Source organism: Dreissena polymorpha, chromosome 14 (assembly GCF_020536995.1).
Source record: "Dreissena polymorpha isolate Duluth1 chromosome 14, UMN_Dpol_1.0, whole genome shotgun sequence".
NCBI classification, from domain to species: domain Eukaryota; kingdom Metazoa; phylum Mollusca; class Bivalvia; order Myida; family Dreissenidae; genus Dreissena; species Dreissena polymorpha.
Genome location: NC_068368.1, coordinates 48,513,090 through 48,535,541, shown reverse-complemented (window position 1 = coordinate 48,535,541; position 22,452 = coordinate 48,513,090). Strand labels below are relative to the sequence as shown.

General features: G+C 35.8%; 1 long non-coding RNA gene across 2 annotated transcripts in view; it reads left to right on the top strand.

The window, feature by feature from the left end:
* The window catches only part of LOC127857544 (uncharacterized), a 40,560-nt gene that overhangs the window by 12,864 nt on the left and 5,244 nt on the right, over positions 1 to 22,452 (top strand). The window contains exon 4 of one of the 2 annotated variants that reach the window (XR_008038412.1): positions 8,972 to 9,067. The exons of the other annotated variant lie outside the window; for it this stretch is intronic. This is a non-coding gene — a long non-coding RNA (uncharacterized LOC127857544). Of the gene's footprint in view, positions 1 to 8,971; positions 9,068 to 22,452 lie in introns of those variants that run through there. 2 annotated transcript variants of the gene reach the window in all.

Below are 22,452 nucleotides of genomic sequence, written 5' to 3'. Positions count from 1 at the left end.
TTGGTGTGAGTGAATGGAATAGTGATATTGCATTTATAATAAGACTGATACTACCGTCTAGCCTCCTCCATCTGTCTCCATATCGCAGTACACCTGTATCTTGGTGTGAGTGAATGGAATAGTGATATTGCATTGATAATAAGACTGATACTACCGTCTAGCCTCCTCCATCTGTCTCCATATCGCAGTACACCTGTATCTTCGTGTGAGTGAATGGAATAGTGATATTGCATTTATAAGAAGACTGATACTTCCGTCTAGCCTCCTACATCTGTCTCCATATCACAGTACACCTGTATCTTGGTGTGAGTGAATGGAATAGTGATATTGCATTTATAATAAGACTGATACTACCGTCTAGCCTCCTCCATCTGTCTCCATATCGCAGTACACCTGTATCTTCGTGTGAGTGAATGGAATAATGATATTGCATTTATAAGAAGACTGATACTACCGTCTAGCCTCCTCCATCTGTCTCCATATCGCAGTACACCTGTATCCTGGTGTGAGTGAATGGAATAGTGATATTGCATCTATAATAAGACTGATACTACCGTCTAGCCTCCTCCATCTGTCTCCATATCGCAGTACACCTGTATCTTTGTGTGAGTGAATGGAATAGTGATATTGCATTTATAAGAAGACTGATACTTCCGTCTAGCCTCCTCCATCGGTCTCCATATCACAGTACACCTGTATCTTGGTGTGAGTAAATGGAATAGTGATATTGCATCTATAATAAGACTGATACTTCCGTCTAGCCTCCTCCATCTGTCTCCATATCACAGTACACCTGTATGTTAGTGTGAATGAATGGAATATTGATATTGCATTTATAAAAAGACTGATACTACTGTCCAGCCTCCTCAATCGGTCTCCATATCACAGTACACCTGTATCCTGGTGTGAGTGAATGGAATAGTGATATTGCATTTATAATAAGACTGATACTACTGTCTAGCCTCCTCCATCTGTCTCCATATCGCAGTACACCTGTATCTTCGTGTGAGTGAATGGAATAGTGATATTGCATTTATAATAAGACTGATACTACCGTCTAGCCTCCTCCATCTGTCTCCATATCGCAGTACACCTGTATCTTCGTGTGAGTGAATGGAATAGTGATATTGCATTTATAAGAAGACTGATACTTCCGTCTTGCCTCCTCCATCTGTCTCCATATCACAGTACACCTGTATCTTGGTGTGAGTGAATGGAATAGTGATATTGCATTTATAAGAAGACTGATACTACCGTCTAGCCTCCTCCATCTGTCTCCATATCACAGTACACCTGTATCCTGGTGTGAGTGAATGGAATAGTGATATTGCATCTATAATAAGACTGATACTACCGTCTAGCCTCCTCCATCTGTCTCCATATCACAGTACACCTGTATCTTCGTGTGAGTGAATGGAATAGTGGAGGGCTGTTAGCAGCCTGTTCCACCAATGGAAAAATTGATGAGGATCTAAGTCACTCGTGTCGGGTGCACCTCTAATGCGTTCCACTGCAGCACATCTTTTGCGTGTTTTCTCCGCCTTTTTCAGGACTTAATGATTAACCTTCAGTGGTACATTTTGTCTTCTTAAAACCGCAATAGCTCTGAGGAGGTTTCTGATCTTAGCACGCTCTCTTGCAAGTTCCAAATTCAAATGCGCCACTGTTGAGCTGTTATATTCCATATTTCAAAGCAAAAACTTGAAAGTCACACCTGTATCTTGGTGTGAGTGAATGGAATAGTGATATTGCATTTATAATAAGACTGATACTTCCGTCTAGCCTCCTCCATCTGTCTCCATATCACAGTACACCTGTATCTTGGTGTGAGTGAATGGAATATTGATATTGCATTTATAATAAGACTGATACTACCGTCAAGCCTCCTCCATCTGTCGCCATATCGCTGTACACCTGTATCTTGGTGTGAGTGAATGGAATAGTGATATTGCATTTATAAGAAGACTGATACTTCCGTCTAGCCTCCTCCATCTGTCTCCATATCACAGTACACCTGTATCTTCGTGTGAGTGAGAGGGGTGGTTATGATGTACACACCACTTTTCTATGCGGCACCTCTGCTTAGAAGCTCGGAACAGTATTTTGCTAAGCAAAAACAACACAAATGTATCAAAATAAAAAGTTTGTTGTATTCATTTTATTCTTACTCTCTTTTTAAATCTTTACAAGACGGCTATCTAGCTCTTGATCAATATAATCATATAATTGAATATCAAAATATTGCAATCTTTAGTTCGTAGTATCATATAAGTTTATACAAATTTGCCATTGTACTTTCCATGGTGATTGTTTACACGCCACTTAGTAGGGAGGAGTCAATATTTTGCAGTTCAAGAGATCTTTTGCAGCGCTCTTCACAATAGTAGTGTACATTATATAAATTAATATATATACAGTTACAGCAGCTTAACACAGGCTTGGCGAAATTGCCGGTCCGCCGGTCCTGACCGGCAGATTTCCATTTGGTCCGGCAGGTTTAACAAGAATGTCGGTCCGGGTGACCGGCAAAATGTGAAATGATTGCAAACAAATCAATTTTTTTTCAAGTTGAAAATTCGAAGAGCAAACCGCTTACTACATCATGAAAATGAAATCGCTCGTTGTTTTGATGTTTGCTGTAGGTTTGTTACGTACAATTAGCAAATCCAACTGGTTACACAACAACTACTTTAAACTCGGTTGCAAAATCGGCAACTGCTTTCTAACAAAAAAGATCTGATAGCTTTGACATACTTTTTCGAGTAGGATAAGGACATTAAAATATGGTATAAAGAGATCAAGATGTGATCGCTGCCATCTTTGAATTTTCTAGTTATGTTGTTGTTGTTTTTCGGTCCGGCTAAATTTTCTCCGGACCGGCACATTTTCTGAAATGCCTGTCCGAATGACCGGCAGATTTTTTCTAATTTCGCCATGCCTGTATAAATAACATTTTTAACATCAGACACAAAGTCACCACAAAAACCTGGCACAATTGACAACACAGCTGGGGGTTTTCCAGAGAGTTTTACTGATAAAATAGTTCTTCATTTGTTGGCTCTGGATTTTTTCTTCTGCTGTCTTGCACTGACTGGCTGAGTGACAGTGTATGTGCCAACCAACATGTCCTCAAATTTTCTTTTCAGTGTTTTCTTACTTGTTAAGTCAATTTGACTGATTTCTTTGTATTGGCAGCCCTGTCTGACATTTTAAATAATATTTTCTTCAAAGAAGTTTTGTTGTAGTCATGATCAATGGTGGTTGACTGTTCCATAAAATTCACTTGATTTATACACAGTGTTTTGGGTCAGATTTGTTATGATAGCTGCTGTCTTACTAGAAACACTTGTAAAACCGAAACTCATAACCTCGCCATTTTCAAAGGTGACTGAGATTTCCTCCATCTTATTTCTTTGTCTGCTTGTTCCAATACAGGGCTCGAAATATACACTCACACAATGTGAGTGAAAAATACCGATTGCGAGTTAACTTTTAGGCCAAGAGTATTTTTGCAAGTAAAGAAATAGTGAAAATAACACAAGTAATATTGCTAAATGCGCTCCACGTCATGAACAATAAATCGTAGGTCAATTTATAGAATGTCCAAATACCTGTATGCGGAAGCACACACCTTGTATGTAGACTGGTATACCTATATTACAGATACGCGTATGGTATTGGTACAAAGAACGTGAAACAGTCTACTATTCACAAGTGTTTATTTAACTTAAACAGACTAGTTGCGAAAAAATAACTAGTTTCTTTTTGCCCACAGACGGAAATAACAATACGAAAGATAAAGCAAAGTTAACCGTTGAGTTAGGAAAAAAACAGAAATTAAATCCTTCTATGAAAACAGTAAAAATTGGGGAAAATAACTTAATATAAAACTAAAATTTGCAAGAATGTTTTTGATTTTGCGAGTTGTTATTAAAGCTGCTCGAAATTGTTTTGCAAGTAGTAAAAAAAGTTAAAATCAAGCCCTGCAACATGCAAACCCCAAAATTTGCAATTGACAATTTTTGTCTCAAAGTTTTTGCAATTAAATGACCTTCATCAATAACTGTCTGAACTGAGATGTGATTTGGAATTTTCTTAGCTAACAAATTTCAGGCTGAAAAGTGCCTCTGCAACAACCTCTATGACTGGGGTAACTTTTCAGTTGCAACCTCAAGAGCTGCTAACTTTTGTATTACCTTCAGCTTTGACAGATGAAATTTTGCCTTTCCAAAAAGCCATCTTACTCCTCAATTTACAGTTTGTTTTACATATTAGATTTCTTCTTAGCCCTTTATGAGTCCAGTTGTTTAAAAGACCGCTGTTTGGTCAATTAAAAGTGAACAACTCTTAAGTGACAGCAAAGTTTCTTGTTTTGACTAGGAGTCTTTTCAGAGTCTTAATAGTGTTTGCAAATAACTTCTGTCAGTATGTAGCATTAGAATCACTTGCACAACCATTATGATGTGTAGTCATTTGCTCTACAGATGACACATGTGTCACATTCTTGTTCAATGCTGAATTTGAATGCTCAGTTATGTTTTTAAACTCCTGGATTTTCTTCTTGTTTATTAGCTTCTTTTCAGTTCAGCAACACACAGAATCTTTATGTTCAGAGCATTTGCATTAATGAAATTGTCATTCAGACATCCCAAAACTAGTTGTGGTAAATCTCAATCTTTTCTTTGTGTTGATGTACATCTTCCTTCCTCTGTTTTGCTGCTTACATAGTTTGAAGTATGACATACAATTTATGTTTACAGATGATATCTTCAAATGCCCAATGGCTGACAGGTTTCTTTTCTAGCAGTTCCCTTACTTCTGGCTATAACCAATCACCCTGAGGTATTGAAGGCATAATGGGCTGCTTTGGTAGCAGAGTTGGGGGATATTCATTAGAATCTACACTTAACATTAATGTTTTATAAAAATCTGTCCACTTTTTGTAATTTTCTTGCTTTATTGACAGTTGTGAAATGTATTGTAGGGAAAGGTGACACGGGAGCACACATGACCCGATTGCTAAAAGAGACACAACATATTTTGTGGCCCTTATATTTGTTCCTTTTTGCCTGTCAGGATTGGTATTGTTGTACTGTTAGAGTTCTCATACAGACATACTGCTGAAGCAGAACTTTCCCCAGGATTTTGCTAAGGCATAGTGCAAACACCGTTTTTTGGCAGCTGACCAGGCAGATGGTTGCACATTTTATTTTTACTTCATACTTTCAACTAAAAGACAAAAGTACACAATGTTTAAAAGTAACACAAAAATAATCTGCAATTACTTATTTTCTCTCAAAGCCAGTTTTTTAAATGCTTATGTTTCAGAAGCCCAAAATAATACAAATGACAAGAGCAAAAATTGACAATAACATACAGCAAATAGCTACACAAATGAAGATTATAAGGTGTGTGGTTTTAACCTCAGCATAGTCTTCATATTGTATTGCAGTTAGCCACCAGCCTGTGGAATCAAAGGTGTAATGGGCTGCTGTGGTTACAGAGTTAGGAGAAATACACCCAAAATGTCACTTGAACTTAATGATGTATAGAAATCCCTACACTTGCTGAAACAGTTTCATAAAAGCGTCAATATTTTGATTTTTTTTCCCGATTTCGAACTTTGAAAAAATCAGGTTCCACAATTTCTTGAAGTCTATATTGTATTTTTTTCAAGAACATTTCCATTGAGTTAATCCAATGTTGTTATTGTAGGCCTTTATAAAATATTGAAACACTGCTTTTGGCATAAACAAATTTGTAATAAAGACGCTGAGTTAAGTGCTAAACTTGGTTCAGATTCGGTTTCATCTGTTTTTCGCATCATTATCCTCATGGTAGTATCAAACAAGTTAAAAAGGTCACATGCACCAGAAAAATACTGAAATATGGCACTTTTCCTAATCTCAAAAAGGAATATTTTGTGAGATAGTCAGTTGTGTCTTTGACATAAGACGAAAGTTTTACTACAAGAGGTCTAAGATGGTAGTCGACAAAATCCGAAATCAGTTCAGTTGGGTGGTTATTTGCTGAAACAGTTGGACGCCCAGGGTTGTATTTTTAGTGTAGCATTTCTTTGAAGTTTTGTATTTACTTTTGTTTGAAATTCCTAGGTGGGATCTGAGTCCAAACGTTAGTTAAACCTGGTATCGTTGAGTTGTCAGTCGGCTTCAGATATATATATATATATATATATATATATATATATATACATAACAATATTGCAGTATATACATTAATTTACAAACCAGCATGAGACCATATTCATGCAGGGGCATGCCCACACACATGTAAGTTCAGAGAAATAGTAAACGTTCTCACTGCTTATAATCTCTTTTTGTTGTTAATTCTTGTTCACTATGATAGTGAACTTAATAAAACTACAATAAAAAGAACTCCATGTATGACTATGTTCTTTATGTTGAAGCTCCTGCACTTCTAGAACTCACTAGGGGTAACGGTGACAGGTCTGCTTTGGTGCTCTCGTCAAATCTGTACGTCTTCTTAGGAAACACCACGTGATCAAAGTCAGACTCTTCTTAGGAAACACCACGTGATCAAAGTCAGACTCTTCTTAGGAAACACCATGTGATCAAAGTCAGACTCTTCTTAGGAAACACCACGTGATCATAGTCAGACTCTTCTTAGGAAACACCAGGTGATCAAAGTCAGACTCCACACCGTCTACTGTGTGAAATACACTTGAATTGTCATTTGAACTTTTAGATTCATAGAAATCCTTCCATTCGCTGAAACTGTCTTTCTTCAACAATATTCCAATTAATATTTTTTTCTGGATTTCTACTCCGGTTTCACTTGAACTCCATAATGGACACACGAGCACCACTTCAGCGGCATCTTGGGTTATCTTCTGCAACACCCGAGGCAACAGGCTGAAAGGGGGATACATATAGTATTTGTTTTCCCAAGAAAAAGTAAAGGCATCTATTTTTGTGGCACTTCTGCCCGTAAGTGAATCTATTGGTTCTCAAAGTTCGCGTTGTGTAATTTTAATTATTTGCTTTAAATGTCCCAGATTCGTTTCACTACTCATTAGTTTGCAAGATAATTGACACAAGTCTTTTATAAATATATCAGTTTTTATTCCTGGTTAAAAAAACATGTATTATTCTTATTTAATATATTAAAACAATATAAGAGACAAGAAATATTCAATTAAGATACTCCGATCAAAAACGTAGTCCGTCTCCAAAACGTTAATGTCCGTCTCTCTTGCACTATCCCATGAAAGCCGATAAATTGGGATTTAAACTGTGCGAGTTGCTTACAACTTGGCTTCAACTAGAGGTTCTAACACGGTCCGTTTTAGAAAAAAATGGTAACCCATTGGCGTCGACCCACTTGTTTTAAGGAGTAAACAGCCTTATCCATCTCTTTGACATAAACTCATAACCATAAAAAATATAACTATAAACGGATTATAACAATGTCCATCACTTTCTGGTCGTTAAATTATTTCTTACTATTTAGGCTTATTTAACCTGTTTTTATAAGCAGTTCGTGTATAACAAACGCAATATCCTATAATAAACACAAAGTCCTACAACAAACACAATATCCTGAGTCCTACTATAAAACAAAGTCCTACTATCAATGTAAAGTCCTATCATAAATGGGAAAACTTTTGTAAGTCATACAAGCTCACTATTAAGTCAAGAGTCTACACGTGCCACAAATGTCACTTGGTTCACTAATCGCCTTCGTTGCACGTGTCTCCAGTGTTCAGCGGTTTATGAAAATATACAGACATACTATTAACATATCATAGTACAGTACAGCCAACGCGGAACAAACGTATTTCGCGATCCGCGGCAGCAAGGCGAAACAAGTTGATGCCATGTCAGTCGTTGAAGCCGCGTCAGTATGCGACGGCAAGTCGCATTTCGCCGCCAAGCTTCGCATCTGTCCGCCGAGGCATGCCGCGATCCGCATCATGAAATAACAAATATTTTCATGCCCCCCTTCTTTTTTCTTTTCACAGTTACTGTACAGATTTATTATTTTGATTATTTATAACCCAAATGATTGATTTTTCAACGTTTTTTTTTAAAGATATAATTATAATTTCTTTGATGTTCATTACATACCTGTGGACTTATGTCCATAGATACATGATCAACTCTGGCTATGATCTCTTTTAAACCACAGGCCTTGGTTGTCAGTGATGTCTTACATGGTCATAATTATGCCCCCCTTCGAAGAAGAGGGAGTATATTGCTTTGCTCATGTCGGTCGGTCTGTCGGTCCGTCCACCAGGTGGTTGTCAGATGATAACTCAAGAACGCTTGGGCCTATGATCATGAAACTTCATAGGTACATTGATCATGACTCGCAGATGACCCCTATTGATTTTGAGGTCACTAGGTCAAGGTCACGGTGACCCAAAATAGTAAAATGGTTTTTGAATGATAACTCAAGAACGCATACGCCTAGGATCATGAAACTTCATGGGTAGATTGATCATGACTCGCAGATGATCCCTATTGATTTTGAGGTCACTAGGTCAAAGGTCAAGGTCATGGTGACCCGAAATAGTAAAATGGTTTCCGGATGATAACTCAAGAATGCATACGCCTAGGATCATGAAACTTCATGGGTAGATTGATCATGACTCGCAGATGACCCCTATTGATTTTGAGGTCACTAGGTCAAAGGTCAAGGTCACGGTGACCCAAAATAGTAAAATGGTTTTCGGATGATAACTCAAGAACGCATATGCCTAGGATCATGAAACTTCACAGGTAGATTGATCATGACTTACAGATGACCCCTATTGATTTTGAGGTCACGAGGTCAAAGGTCAAGGTCACGGTGACTCGAAATAGTAAAATGATTTTCGGATGATAACTCAAGAACGCTTTTGCCTAGGATCATGACATTTCATAGGTACATTGATCGTGACTCGCAGATGACCCCTAATGATTTTCAGGTCACTAGGTCAAAGGTCAAGGTCACAGTGACAAAAAAAACGTATTCACACAATGGCTGCCACTACAACGGACAGTCCATATGGGGGGCATGCATGTTTTACAAACAGCCCTTGTTTACAGTGAAACCCTCCCCACCCCACCCCCCACCCCACCTCCCCCCCCCCCCACCCCAGACACCCCCCACCCCCCGGTTGGATTGGACAAAATTCAAGGGAAGTAGTAACCTTTAAAAGGAGATGATTTCTATACCTGCCAAATGATAGATAGAAATTTTATTTCAATGCGGCGCAGTAGGGGAAATTGTGTTTCTGACAAACACATCTCTTGTTGCTGCCTATTGTGAACCCAGACTGTGCTTTTTCTCCAGTCCTTGTTTGTTTGTTTGTTCTTGCCATTTTCATTCCACTGGAATAAAACTAGGCAGGATAAACTGATGATTTATCCACACCCACAAAATCCATATCAATCCTCAGCTCTCTCAGTTTGTTCTTTGTCAGCTGGTAGATATGCTCATTGCCCAACCAGAATTCACCTCTCAAGTCGTCGAAACCAGCTTTGTAGCTGTATTGGGATGATCTTTTAAAAAAAAAAGAAAAAAGAACATGTTTCTAATATTCATATTGAATATTATCGTGTAATTCTATGTAGAATTTACAATAAATCTTAAAATTTTTTCACACAATATCATCTCAGTAAATAAGCACATTGAAATCACTAAATGTCATCTCAGATAATCAGCACCATAGAATCAGACAACATTATCTTATTGATTCAAATTAAGATTCCCTAAAGTAAATGAATATTTAAGTACTTCATTTTTTTTTAAGAGAGCCCAATTCTTCTAGATTTATGTCCCTAAGAATGGCATTTCTTTTTTCTCGCCTCTTTCAGCATCTCTTCTTGAGTGTGTGTCAAATTGTTTCCACATGCTTAAAACTTTGCTGAACACATGCACCACATGGTCCTTGTATGTTCCAAGTACCTGAATGATATTCATCCACAAATGCTATTAAGACAACGGTGCCTTTTTATTAATAAATTATAAAAATACAAACAGTAATATTGCATTTCTTGTTTGCAACTTCCAATGAATCATGGCCTCTTCAATATATAGCTATTATTTTATGTTTTCACCCCATGTTGTGTTTTTTTAGACCTATGCAAAAATAATTAATAATCGGCCTATAATTTGGTGAATAATTTGAAATCATGCACTTACTTATCAATGTTGTCTGATATCAGAATCTTGAATTAAGCATATTTTGGTACCATTGGTTCTTTGCTGGCTGCCATTGTTACACAATAACTCACATGAATGTAAGTCCTCGAAATTATTATCCTAATGAATTATGTTCTTTACAACCATCTTTCAATCATTGCTGGTATGATGACTGAACCTACTAGATGTGGTCATCAGAAAACGTAATCGTGCTTTATGTCTGTATGTTGCCTAAAAGATGTTCAAAGAAACTTGCCTAGAGCAAGTGAAATTCAAATCTATAAGTAAGCAGGATAATGGAAAAGAATCTTCTTATGAACACCAGGCTATTTAGAGATATGATTGTGTTTTGTAATTGTGTGAGCAGCTTTGAGCAGCTTTGATAGAACATGTACACCATGAATATAGGTGTACTACAAAGAGTAAGTTGGCTGTGCTGGAACCAACAAAGATTGGGTGCAGCATGTCCTCTGATCCTGGTATCAATTGTGACCAAAGAACATGAGATTCAATAAGTTCTGGAGACAAAAACCTTTTGCTCCAGTTTTGGAAAAGCTAAATAAAAATTAAATAATAATGGCGGATGCCTTGTTTTTGTAAGGAGAAGCAGGATTTTATCTCAACAGATGTTTAGAAATAATTTCATGCCTATTTTCGCTTCTATATTTCCAAAATGGCAGTCATCAAAGTATCAACAGCCAAAAATGCTTAAGACTGTCCATATCTATCACTTGCAGTGAAGGACTTCCAAACTGATCACCTTAAGCTACAGATATATAGGTCTGGAATAACACTACCGATGGTGAAACACATTATTCATATAGCTTAACTTAACAATTGATAAAAGCTTTGAAAATTGTAATGTTTGCATTTATATCAAGTTATATTGTCAATTCTTTGTGATACTCAAAGCATTACTACCAAATTAAGAGGCTTGGAAGTTTTTAATTCAAAAGGTCATAAAAGCCCTTGCGACTCTTCCTTCAAACGTTTTAAGTAAAAAAACATTAAATATTGTGTTTTAAGAAAATGCATAGGGCACCGTCTATAGCTGCTTGTTAAGGATATGAGGAAAAAAAATCATGAATTTTGAACACGTGCATATGTCACAAATCTTTAACTTCTTTCAGTGAGCAATTGAACCCAAATGTTTATGTGGACACATTGCAAATGTACATGATACAATGTCTCTACTTCTGCGTTCAATGACTAGAAGCAAAAAAAGACCATGTCATCAAATGTCCCTCTTTCTTGACACATGTTGTGATATGCAACATTTATTCATATCAATATCAATATAAACATCTAAATAGTGGTTTGATGCTGTCCTACACAATTTCTAGTTCCATGAAGGTCACATTACAAAATAAATGTACGTTCTACCAGAATACTGAACTAATAAAATGAATATGCAAGACTTTTTTGTTGCTGCAGATGCACTTAAAACAGGTGTCCATCCCAACCATGCTAACTTAAAAAAAACAACAGACAAACGTGCAGTTCTGAATCTTTCCACAAATGATATGACAGAATTTTTCTTAACAATTTCTTTTAAGTAAAACTGATGGGAGTGCCCTAAAAAAAATCTTTAAAAATAATATTGACATTGGAGACTGGACATTCTGCTTCTGCAACAAGAACTTCTTTCCTCATAGACACTGTTGGCCTATTGTCTCTGCCCCAGATGAAAGCAAAACACAGCAAGCAGTAATGATGTCCTGTTTTGCTTATGAATTTGAAGTGTCGCCTAAGTTCTATTGATCTCTATGTCTCCACTGTGTTTGAAGATTCTAGAATTTCCTTTAATTAGTTGCATCTTTTTGCATGCAATCATATTTTCCCTTCTGTTCAGAGATAGTAGCAGACATAAAAACATTCAAGTACAGAACATAATGTTAGAACTCACAAACTTTGCAATTTCTAGTGTTCGGCAAAATTATAATTCAAAATACGTGAGTACAGGAAGTGTTGCATGCAGAAATATTGTCATTAATGAACTTTACAAAATAATAAAACAAAATTCATTTTAAATAACATGTAAACAGTGTGTGTCTAGCTAAATATGGATCTGTTTTAGTACGTTGTTATGATCAATAAAATAAAATAATGTGTTCTTCCAAAACCCTGGTTCTCGATTCAAACAATACTCCTCAAGTAAAATCATAGAATGACTCATCTGGAGCTGATTCAATAAAAACATAAGCTGACGAGGCTGGATCTTTGCGGCCCTCTTGTCCTGGTATCATATGGTAGCCATAACAATGGCCATAATGTTGCGGATCAAACCACAAAAAGAGGTATGTGCTTCCCTTTCTTCCAACCTCTGGAAACTTTTTTGAATATAGCTGTATTTTGAAGAGTTTCGTCATAATTTGAACTCCCATTCCCTATACTATAGATAGTTATATTTCTTAACTGCATTCCATGCGTTGTGAAATAGTAAGCCCATCCAAATTGCGCTGAGTTGTAACAGTATGGCTGTGGACTGACTGAATCAGGTGATAATGATAATTTTGAAGGAGCACAAAATATTACATTTTACAATCTGCTATTGCACTTAGCATTTGTATGTCTATATTTTCCATAACAAGAATGATGATCTTATCCAAATTGTGGGATTTTGCTTGATTTACAAGTCCATGCTTCTTACAAAATAATTAAATTAGACCATAATACAAAGAAAAGGAAATCTTGATCCTCCAGTTTCACTATACTCAACCCAGTACAGTTCCAGACTTCAAGAAACCTGTGGGCGACACAATACACAGATGGTGCACAATTTTTTTTGTAATTCATAATTTAAAAAAAAAAAATTAACGAGACCACAAAAAATGCACTTACAGACATGGCGAAAGACCGTCACAATTTACAGGCCAGACTGGCCTACCAGGAGAAAAAATTCACAGGCCAGTTGAAATTTTCACAGGCCTCAATTTTAAGCGTTTGACTTTGGATTACATAGAGCCATTAGTCTTGACATGGCAAAGTAAATTCACAAAAGGGCAAGCATAAGCATGAAAACTTGATTTGGAATTAATGAAGCGTATTAGTTTCATTTTGTTGATATATTTACGCTTTACACATATATACTTAGTTGTTGACGATGTTTTTAGCTAAGAGTAATTAATATATTAAAAAAGTTTACTTTTGAATATCCATTTCACTAATATGCCATTACAGTTAAATGTATTTAACTAAGTATTAATATGTATGTCTTGTCTACTTCCAGATCTTTGTGGACATCCTTTACAGTGTTCATTCTAGAAATCGAAAAGTAGGGGGGAATTTCCCCCCTCACTTTGAAAAATAGGGGGGATTTTTCACAAATGGGGGGGAATTGATCAAGTACCATTTATATGTTTTCATTTTCGTTTTAATGTTTATTTGTTTTAACTTCTACATTACTTAAAACAGTCAAGTCAGTGAAATACCATTGTAACTGCTGTTAAATATAACTGCACTTTCCATAGTATATTGCTGACTTAAATAAAAACAAAGGATTATGAAAATAATTGTTCACATGATATTTCTGTATCATTTAAAACAATAAAAAAAAAAATACTGATTGTCTATCATGATATGATATGAATGATCATATGATATTAAAACCTAAGTCATGTAAGTGTCTTAATTAATGTATAGAATTAAGTTTTTACATTCCAGTATCAAAGGACAATTTTCTACCTTAATCATTCACGAGTCGCATCCCTTTATTTTTTAAACGAAATTTCTTATTTTTTAATTAACTCAAGTATCATTTTAAACGAAAATTCTTTAAAGTTTATTAACCCGTGAATCGAAGAGTTAATTCCCTTTGATTTCCGGTATTTTTCTCAATAAATACGCGAAGCAGAATTTAACAGTTTAAAAAACCCGTAACGGATATCGAGTGCGCGAATTTTCTCGCACACATGCTGCAGATGTGCGCGATCTTTGAAAAAATAGTGCGAATCGCGCAATCGCGCGGTCTAGAATAAACTCTGCCTTTAGATGATTTATAAATCCATGTTAGAGGAAGATAGAGACTTTATTTATGTCCACAAAGATCTTTGATTCCAAATATCCTAAAAAACACGTGCTTTATGTTCCCAACCAACTTAAGCGAGATGAATTCACCACCTCGTTACACACGCTTTTTCCCGTGTTGCAATAATAAAGCAGAATATGCACATGAATCTGTAAACACAGATCCATTTACATATTAATCGAATCATGTTTGCCTTTTTTGCATTTTTAACCATAATCCTGTAACTGTTAAATGTATTTGTCTTTACGAATAGACTCCATTCCAATTTTCAAACACTTGTTCTGTGACATTCAGAACATTTCCAAAAAAAGTATCTAAAATGTATGCTCCGTTGTAGAATAACACGCGCTTTTAATTAATCCATACTAATTATGTGACGTCTGCATTAATTCCATTATTTGTCCTTTTCGCTGAGCATCGTTATTTCTTTCTATTGTCCGCCATCTTGGATCAACTTAACAAGATGTGTGCAACGAACGTTTCTCGTATATGTCCGCCTACTTTCGCGAACCAATAGATGTCGTTCGGCGAGACGTTTCGTTGACGTTTTGAATCACTTTTGGAATTTATCGATGCAGATTGTTACGTAATTCAACGTATTATGTCCGGAAATATCATGACTTTGTAGCAGGGCCCTCTCTTGCCATCAGGGGAAGCCACCGACATCCCTCATGAGGGGGAATTTCGCATCAAGTGCCAAACGAGGGCCCTGTGTAGTCACAAAATAATGTAGTTGTGAAAACTGCAAGAGGGTTTCACTCTTTTGAAGAAAAAATCGCCGTTTTTGAATGTTTGCGGACGCTGACGGGCTTTTGCCATGTCTGCACTTATGTTTGTAGTTTGTCACCTTAAATATGTTTGAAAACATGACAGATTTATTGACTCTTCTCAGAATACTGTTCTTTTCTCATTTCGTCGAATTTCTTTCGAAGCATTATGTTCTCGGATTTGTTACTCCTAAAAGCATTCATTACAGTTTTATATTGACTCATGATAGTTCCACAATCACTTGACCCATGCTGTGCTAAAGCAACTTGTCGTTTGTCATGTCTAACAACCTGTCCAGAAGATTCCGTTTACCGGTTTGAAACCGTGGAAATATCTCCTCTTCTTAATTCTCTTTCTTTATTAAGATACTTTTGTAAATTATGCAATTCGTTAGAAAGCTTAGCGTTGTCCTCTCTACATAAATCACTTTCTTCTTTTTGTATGCCCCTGGTAGGCATATAGAAGTGGAATGAAAATGTTACCCAAAGGCTCCGTCAAATACAAAAAGCGAGCTTACTTCCACACCCGACTGTGAATTGAAATTAATAGGCCAGAGTTTGGAAGAAACAAGAACATCAATTTTGATAAGTACGGACAGCAGATGAATGATGACCAGACTGAGAACATATCTCTCTACGGTGGTCCGATCAGGAACATAAACTTTCAAGGGACCTCAATGCTACCAAACCCTTACCCAGTCAGTCAGTTGGACTGGACCCCATTCAGAATTCTTGAAGTAATACTTTTAAAGTCCTTGTATAGCACTCATAAAAATGTCAATTCAATAGAATTTATGTTAAATTTATAATTATACATGTACAATACAATACAAGTATAGCACTCAAAAAAATGTCAATGCAATAAAATTTATGTTAAATTAATAATTATACAATGCAATTATGTTGATTGCAGTTTAGTCAATTAATTTTCATTGCAAAAGTGACAGGCTCTTACTAAACAATTCAACAATTGGACCTGATCCATCCTCTGGAATCTGTATGACACACCCTTGCAATCCATTCATGTGTTTACTAGATATGTATGACACACCCTTGCAATCCATTCATGTGTTTACTAGATATGTATGACACACCCTTGCAATCCATTCATGTGTTTACTAGATATGTATGACACACCCTTGCAATCCATTCATGTGTTTACTAGATATGTATGACACACCCTTGCAATCCATTCATGTGTTTACTAGATATGCATGACACACCCTTGCAAACCATTCATGTGTTTACTAGATATGTTTCTCAGAAGTATAACTGAGCAACCCGCTTTCAGCCACCATGTATGAGGAGCAGATATCGCACGTAATGATTTTGATGATCCATGATCTGTTGATTTCATTTCAATAGTTTTTCCTGGGAATCCTAAAATACATTTTTAGCTCATCTATTTTTTGAAAAAAAATTATGAGCTATTGTCATCACCTTGGCGTCGGTTTCGGCTATGCTGTCTACGAATAGACGCCAGTTACCAAGTCCAAACATTCCGTGTTATTCTTTTATTTTACAGATGTTAAGACAGTCGTGTATGTGGTAAATTACTGAAACATACAAAGAAAGAGAAACACATAATCTTGGCAATACAACAATTATTTTCCAGTATGCACAGAACACCTCATAAACAAGTAAACAAACTCTTTCTACGAAAGACCCGAATATCAATCCAAAATACAACAATAATTTCAACATTCTTTTAGGAAATAAGATTTTAATCTTATACAAATTAAACACAAAAATGTTATAATATGTAAAATACTCACGCCATGGGCTTTAGCATCAAGATGAATGAGAGATTTAAACCAAAAATGTCTTAACGTAACATGTCGATTGTAATTACCGGAAAACTGAAAAATTCTATTTACGCCTAAGAAATTTAAGTGAAGAAAAATAACCAACAAGAAAACCGATGTACTAAATCGACTATGAGACTGGTTCCCAGCTTGAGGCTGGGGGCATCACATCGGCGTTGGCGTCCGGTTAAGTTTTGCGTTTAGGTCCACTTTTCTCAGAAAGTATCAATGCTATTGCATTCAAACTTGGTACATTTACTTACTATCATGAGAGGACTGGGCAGGCAAAGTTAGATAACTCTGGCGTGCAATTTGACAGAATTATGTGCCCTTTTTATACTTGGAAAATTGAAAATTTTGGTTAAGTTTTGCGTTTAGGTCCACTTTTCTCAGAAAGTATCAATGCTATTGCATTCAAACTTGGTACACTTACTAACTATCATGAGGGGACTGGGCAGGCAAAGTTAGATAACTCTGGCGTGCATTTTGACAGAATTATGTGCCCTTTTTATACTTAGAAAATTGAAAATTTTGGTTAACTTTTGTGTTTAGGTCCATTTTATTCCGTAAGTATCAAAGCTATTGCTTTCATACTTGCAACACTTACTAACTATCAATAGGGGACAGTGCAGGCAAAGTAATGTAACTTTGACTGGCATTTTGACAGAATTATGGGCCCTTTTTATATGGTTGAATGCCAAGATATTTCCTTTCTTGTTTTTGAATTTTATTAAGGGCACTAATACAATGTTCCGGATCGTCCTTAGAGTGAGAGATTGAACACTTAATTATGCATAGTTTTGCACTTGATGTTTCTTCATCAAGTGCTTTAGTCGACAATGGCTGTTGTTGTGGTCTCATATAATATTTTGCCTGTGGCCCTTCATTACATTTCTGGAGCTGACTTGAACATTAGACAGACTATAAAATAAACAGCACTACGAGTAAACTTATAAAGGGTCACCAAAAAAGTTGACAAAAAGGCAAAAACAAGTGTTGCCACTCACTTAAATTATCAAAAAAGAAGCTCTTCAGAAACTGAACATTTTAATAAATGATCTCTCATGTCATATCAACTCTTGCATTTTGAACACTCAATCATGTATTGATTTTCACTTGATGATTCTTCTCCAAGGGCTTCAATTGACAATGGTTATTGTAGTGGTCTTATTTAATTTTTTGCCTGTGGCCCTACATTACATTTCACTTGATCTGCACTTCATCTGCAACTTATCACGATTAATGTTATGTGATTATACTCCCACAAACGAAGTTTAGGGGGGTATATAGGAGTGAGCTTGTCTGTCAGTCGGTCTGTCGGTCCGTATTAAGTGTCCGCTCTCTAATTCAAGTTGTTTTCAGCCGATCTTTGCCAAACTTGGTCAGATGTATCTAGATGATGTCTAGGTCAAGTTGGAATATGGGTCATGCGGGGTCAAAAACTAGGTCACAGGGTCACTTAGTGCGTTTTAAACATTCAGCATGGTGTCTGCTGTTTTTTGTGAAGACAACATGCAAAATATTCTGTGTCAATGCGGCATGTGGGGGTATTCATCACGTCTGTGACAAAGCTCTAGTTTTGACTTGTCTTCAACAACTCAACCCCACCAGCATTGTATTTGAAAGCCTGTGTCTGACTTTCTTTTAAGATTGACTATCTCAACTGATGCTTCTATTGCCTCTTTGAGGTTGTGTTCCTTTTGGCAGTTGCTTCAATGAAAAGATGCTTTTGACTTCACTCCAAGTCCTCTGGCATTGCCACTCTTTCAAGTGCCGTATTTTGAATAGCAAGATTTAAGAGGCCCATGCAGCGCTCAGCTGTATTATTGTAGCTTTGGGATGCTGCAGTCCTAGCAATGATGAGAATGTCCAATTCCATACTGACAAGGATAGCAACATTATTATTATAGCTCAGTTGCACAGACTAGTATGTAGTGTATTGGTCTGCTCCACCATCGGTGTAAACGAACAGACATTTTTTTTATTTTGCCAATTCTCGAATAGTACAAGGTAAAAAAAAAGATGGTCACCAAAAGTGCACTTATGATTAAAATGTTATGGTATGAAGTTCTTTGCACATGTCATGACAAAAATATTACATTTTAATTAATTTAAATAGGTTGCAAACATTTGCATTCAAATGTTTAACATTCTTCTAAACAACATGTGTCTAAATGACATAGGTGGCCCTAAATTCAACTAGTGTTTCCCAACTTAAATCCCTTTGCCAGTTATACTTACTTAAAAATCCAACAGTTGATGGTTTAAAGAATGAAAATCAAGGGCAGATCCTTTCGTCTATCAGCACATAAAGTTGGTGCACAAAAGTTATTGTTTTTGCTTTTTCGCATTTTAAGTTGATGGTTGCTGTCCTTGACTAATGCATGTGGCACAGATAGGGCGCACTATTCTGTATGTGTCGTGCAGCTGCTGTTTTTTTTTTGGCCCGATTTTATAGCCGAAATTCGGCTATGTTCACAATCCCAAAAAGTTTTGTTTTTCCCAAAATGTGGCAAAAAATTCCCAATTTTCAAAAAAAAAAAGGAAGGAAGTGTCTTATGCGTATTTTATCTCAATTTTAATTCAATTACATCTTACAAAGTATTATATGATTTTGTTCTTTTAACTTGAATGATTATAAAGAGTTATATCAAATTAAGTATTTCCCTTATCTGTGAACTTTTCGTGTGGAAAAAAAAGGCTAATGAATTTATTTTCCCAATTGCATGAAAATGCAAATAGAATTCCCAATTCCAAAGCCATGGGCTATCTTCCTAAAAAGTGGGGAAAAAACCCTGAGCTGCTGAACATCAGAATTAACCTCGACCTCGATGTCGCCACAGTGCCAGCACACAGCATGAAACACTTGTGTTGTTCCTGAAAAATATCATTATGTTTCGATGGTACAGGTACATTTAAGCATATTAAATGTATGCAAGGAGTCAGTATTACTTATGTTTTATGTACATGATAATAAAACCTGTGAATGAAATATGTTGAATTTTTATTTAAAATTGTGACTGACATTCAACAGTTCAACAAGTAACAAATACAAACAAAACCACAATATTCAAACTGTGATAAGCAAAATTTACAAACGTATCACTCTCTATAAAACAAAAATTAAGACAAATCCTTGTCTTAATTGCGCAAAAGAGACTCCAAATACAAGGCAGTTTCATTTTTCTTGGATTCTGTCTTGCATATTGTTTGACAATGTCACCAAGGTTCACATCAATGTCCCTGTGCACTGACATGAGATACAGACCAGTGAGTCTCTCTTCCCCCATAGTTTATTTTACTGGTTATTTGTGTATAATAGTCTACTGTAAATCTGATTTAGATTGGCCAGTACAAGTTGTTATCTTTTGATAAGTTGAATACCTGTATCATATATTGTTGTATAACACATGTATTGGATGAGACTTTAATAAACTAATAAACCTAAACTTAGTTAAACAACAACTTGTTTTTACATTCCCTAACATTGATATGCTCCTCTCCCATTCATAGCTAGTCACTGGAAATGTTGCTGCAATTTTTTTAAATTGTATAAATGTTTGGAAAATTTTCAGCACTTACAGTTAGAAGAGGGGGGGGGGGGGAATCATTACCCACTTAATTCTCCAGCACTCAATGTCTGTCTGAAGTGTTCCTGGTGAAGGGAGATCATCTAAAGCAGTACTCTATACTGGTGTTGTATAGGTCCTATCTAACTGGGGGAAGTAGGAGAAGCAGTCTCATGAAGTGTTGTAAAGCGCTCACTTAATTGCTACAGCAGGTGGTTCTGGAATGGAATTCTTAAAGACCAAGGTCCGTAGTCCAGGGGAACTCTGGGTGATTGACAGGAGGCGTTAGACTCTAGGGGATACAGCCATAAAATTAGCTCACTCAGGGTCATTTTCATGATTTTAATTACACCGACCACACGCCAACATTCCTGTGGTTAGAGTTCAGCAGGTTTTATGTTTGGGGGAAATATCTTGATATCAGATGAACAAGCATTTCAATATTTGATTGTAAAATAAATTTATAAAAATGTGGATACATGAATAAGCTATTTAAAATTTATTGATTGTAAAATGCAACTTAATAACTTTGAGCAAAACTTCAATGCATAAATAATGGAGAATGTTTATTATAAGTATGTAAACATGCAATATTGAAACGTTTGAAAAACTTCAAACTTATTTTATACAGTCATGTTGTACAAGATGGTTTCTTTAACAACACATCCAGAAGGCCAAAAGCCCAAGTGGACAAAGTAAGCATACAGTGTTTACAACATAAATCATTCGTGATTTTATAAAATGATAATACGTTTCATTGCAACAATACATACAGGTATAATTAAATATAGTTATTATTATATTAATACAACAAAATATCAAATAAGCTTATTGTACATATATTGGGTCTTCACATGACAATTGTAATAATAATAATACTAGGTTTTACTAACCCGGCGTAACAAATTCCGTTTCACGTGACACATGATTGTGAGACTTGTATATATATATATATAGCAGTGTATACATGTTTGAAACTAATAAAACAATACGTGATAGTAATAGAATCGTATTCGTTTATTAAGCTATCTTACAGTTAGCTGTATTTAACTTAATATCAATTATGCTTTTTTTCATGCTTGTATCAATTTCATGAGAATTCGCCCTTGCTTGCTACCTATGCGAAACGAAAATATAGGCAGCTCAATGGCTCTGCTCATATTACAATATATAATTTTATTAAACTGATATTTTATATATATGTTTTAACTGGTTGATATTAAAAACAAGCATTTCATAAACCTTAAACAGACCACCTACGAAATAAAAAATGTAGATGGTCAAAAGGTCCTGTAATATGCTCTATACAAATATATTAGCAGTTATAAGTGCAGTATTTAATATGACATAATAGTTGTAATTCAATGCATAACAATTCTTAAAATGCAGCCATATTGTCGTAGAACACATTTAGGAACAGACACGATACTATAATGAAACCTTCATTAAAAAGATAATATGGCAATTGATTAAATACATACAAATACAGTTTTGACAGTCCATTAAGGCGACCGTTTAACACAAAGACAGTAAAAAATACGGTACATATGCAGTACTATCCCAACAAGTAATATGCAGTATAAGATGCAAAGAATCCAAATATGTTTTACATTTCTTACACACAGTTTTTACAGGAACGTAGCTTATTGAGAGCTAGCACAGAAAATGTTGAAATCAGACATTGTCATCTTCATCCTCAAAATGATCTAAGTCCTCAATGTTGTCTTGCGCAACATTTTGTCCATTTATGTTTTCATTTTCATCTAATACATTCACCAATAATTCCCATATGTCGGCCACAAAATTATAAGATTTTTTCTTGTAAACTTTCTTCCCGAGATTCCTCCTGTTGTGTTGTATTTGTTGACCATTATTCCGAGATGTATATGGGCGGTCAACATGTTCATTCCAACTTAGAGTCGCTAAGTCAATCCTTGTTTGGTAACTGGTTTCCTTGTAGTGGATTCGTTTGTCTAGGTATATTAAACAAGTATTGTTGAAGCTTTCAACATAAAATGTGTCTTTAGACAGAACATAGTCCTCAGCATGTTTGTACAAGGTCAATGACTTGAGGAAATTGGTTAAAAGTCAAACAGCAACTGGGCTTCTGATGA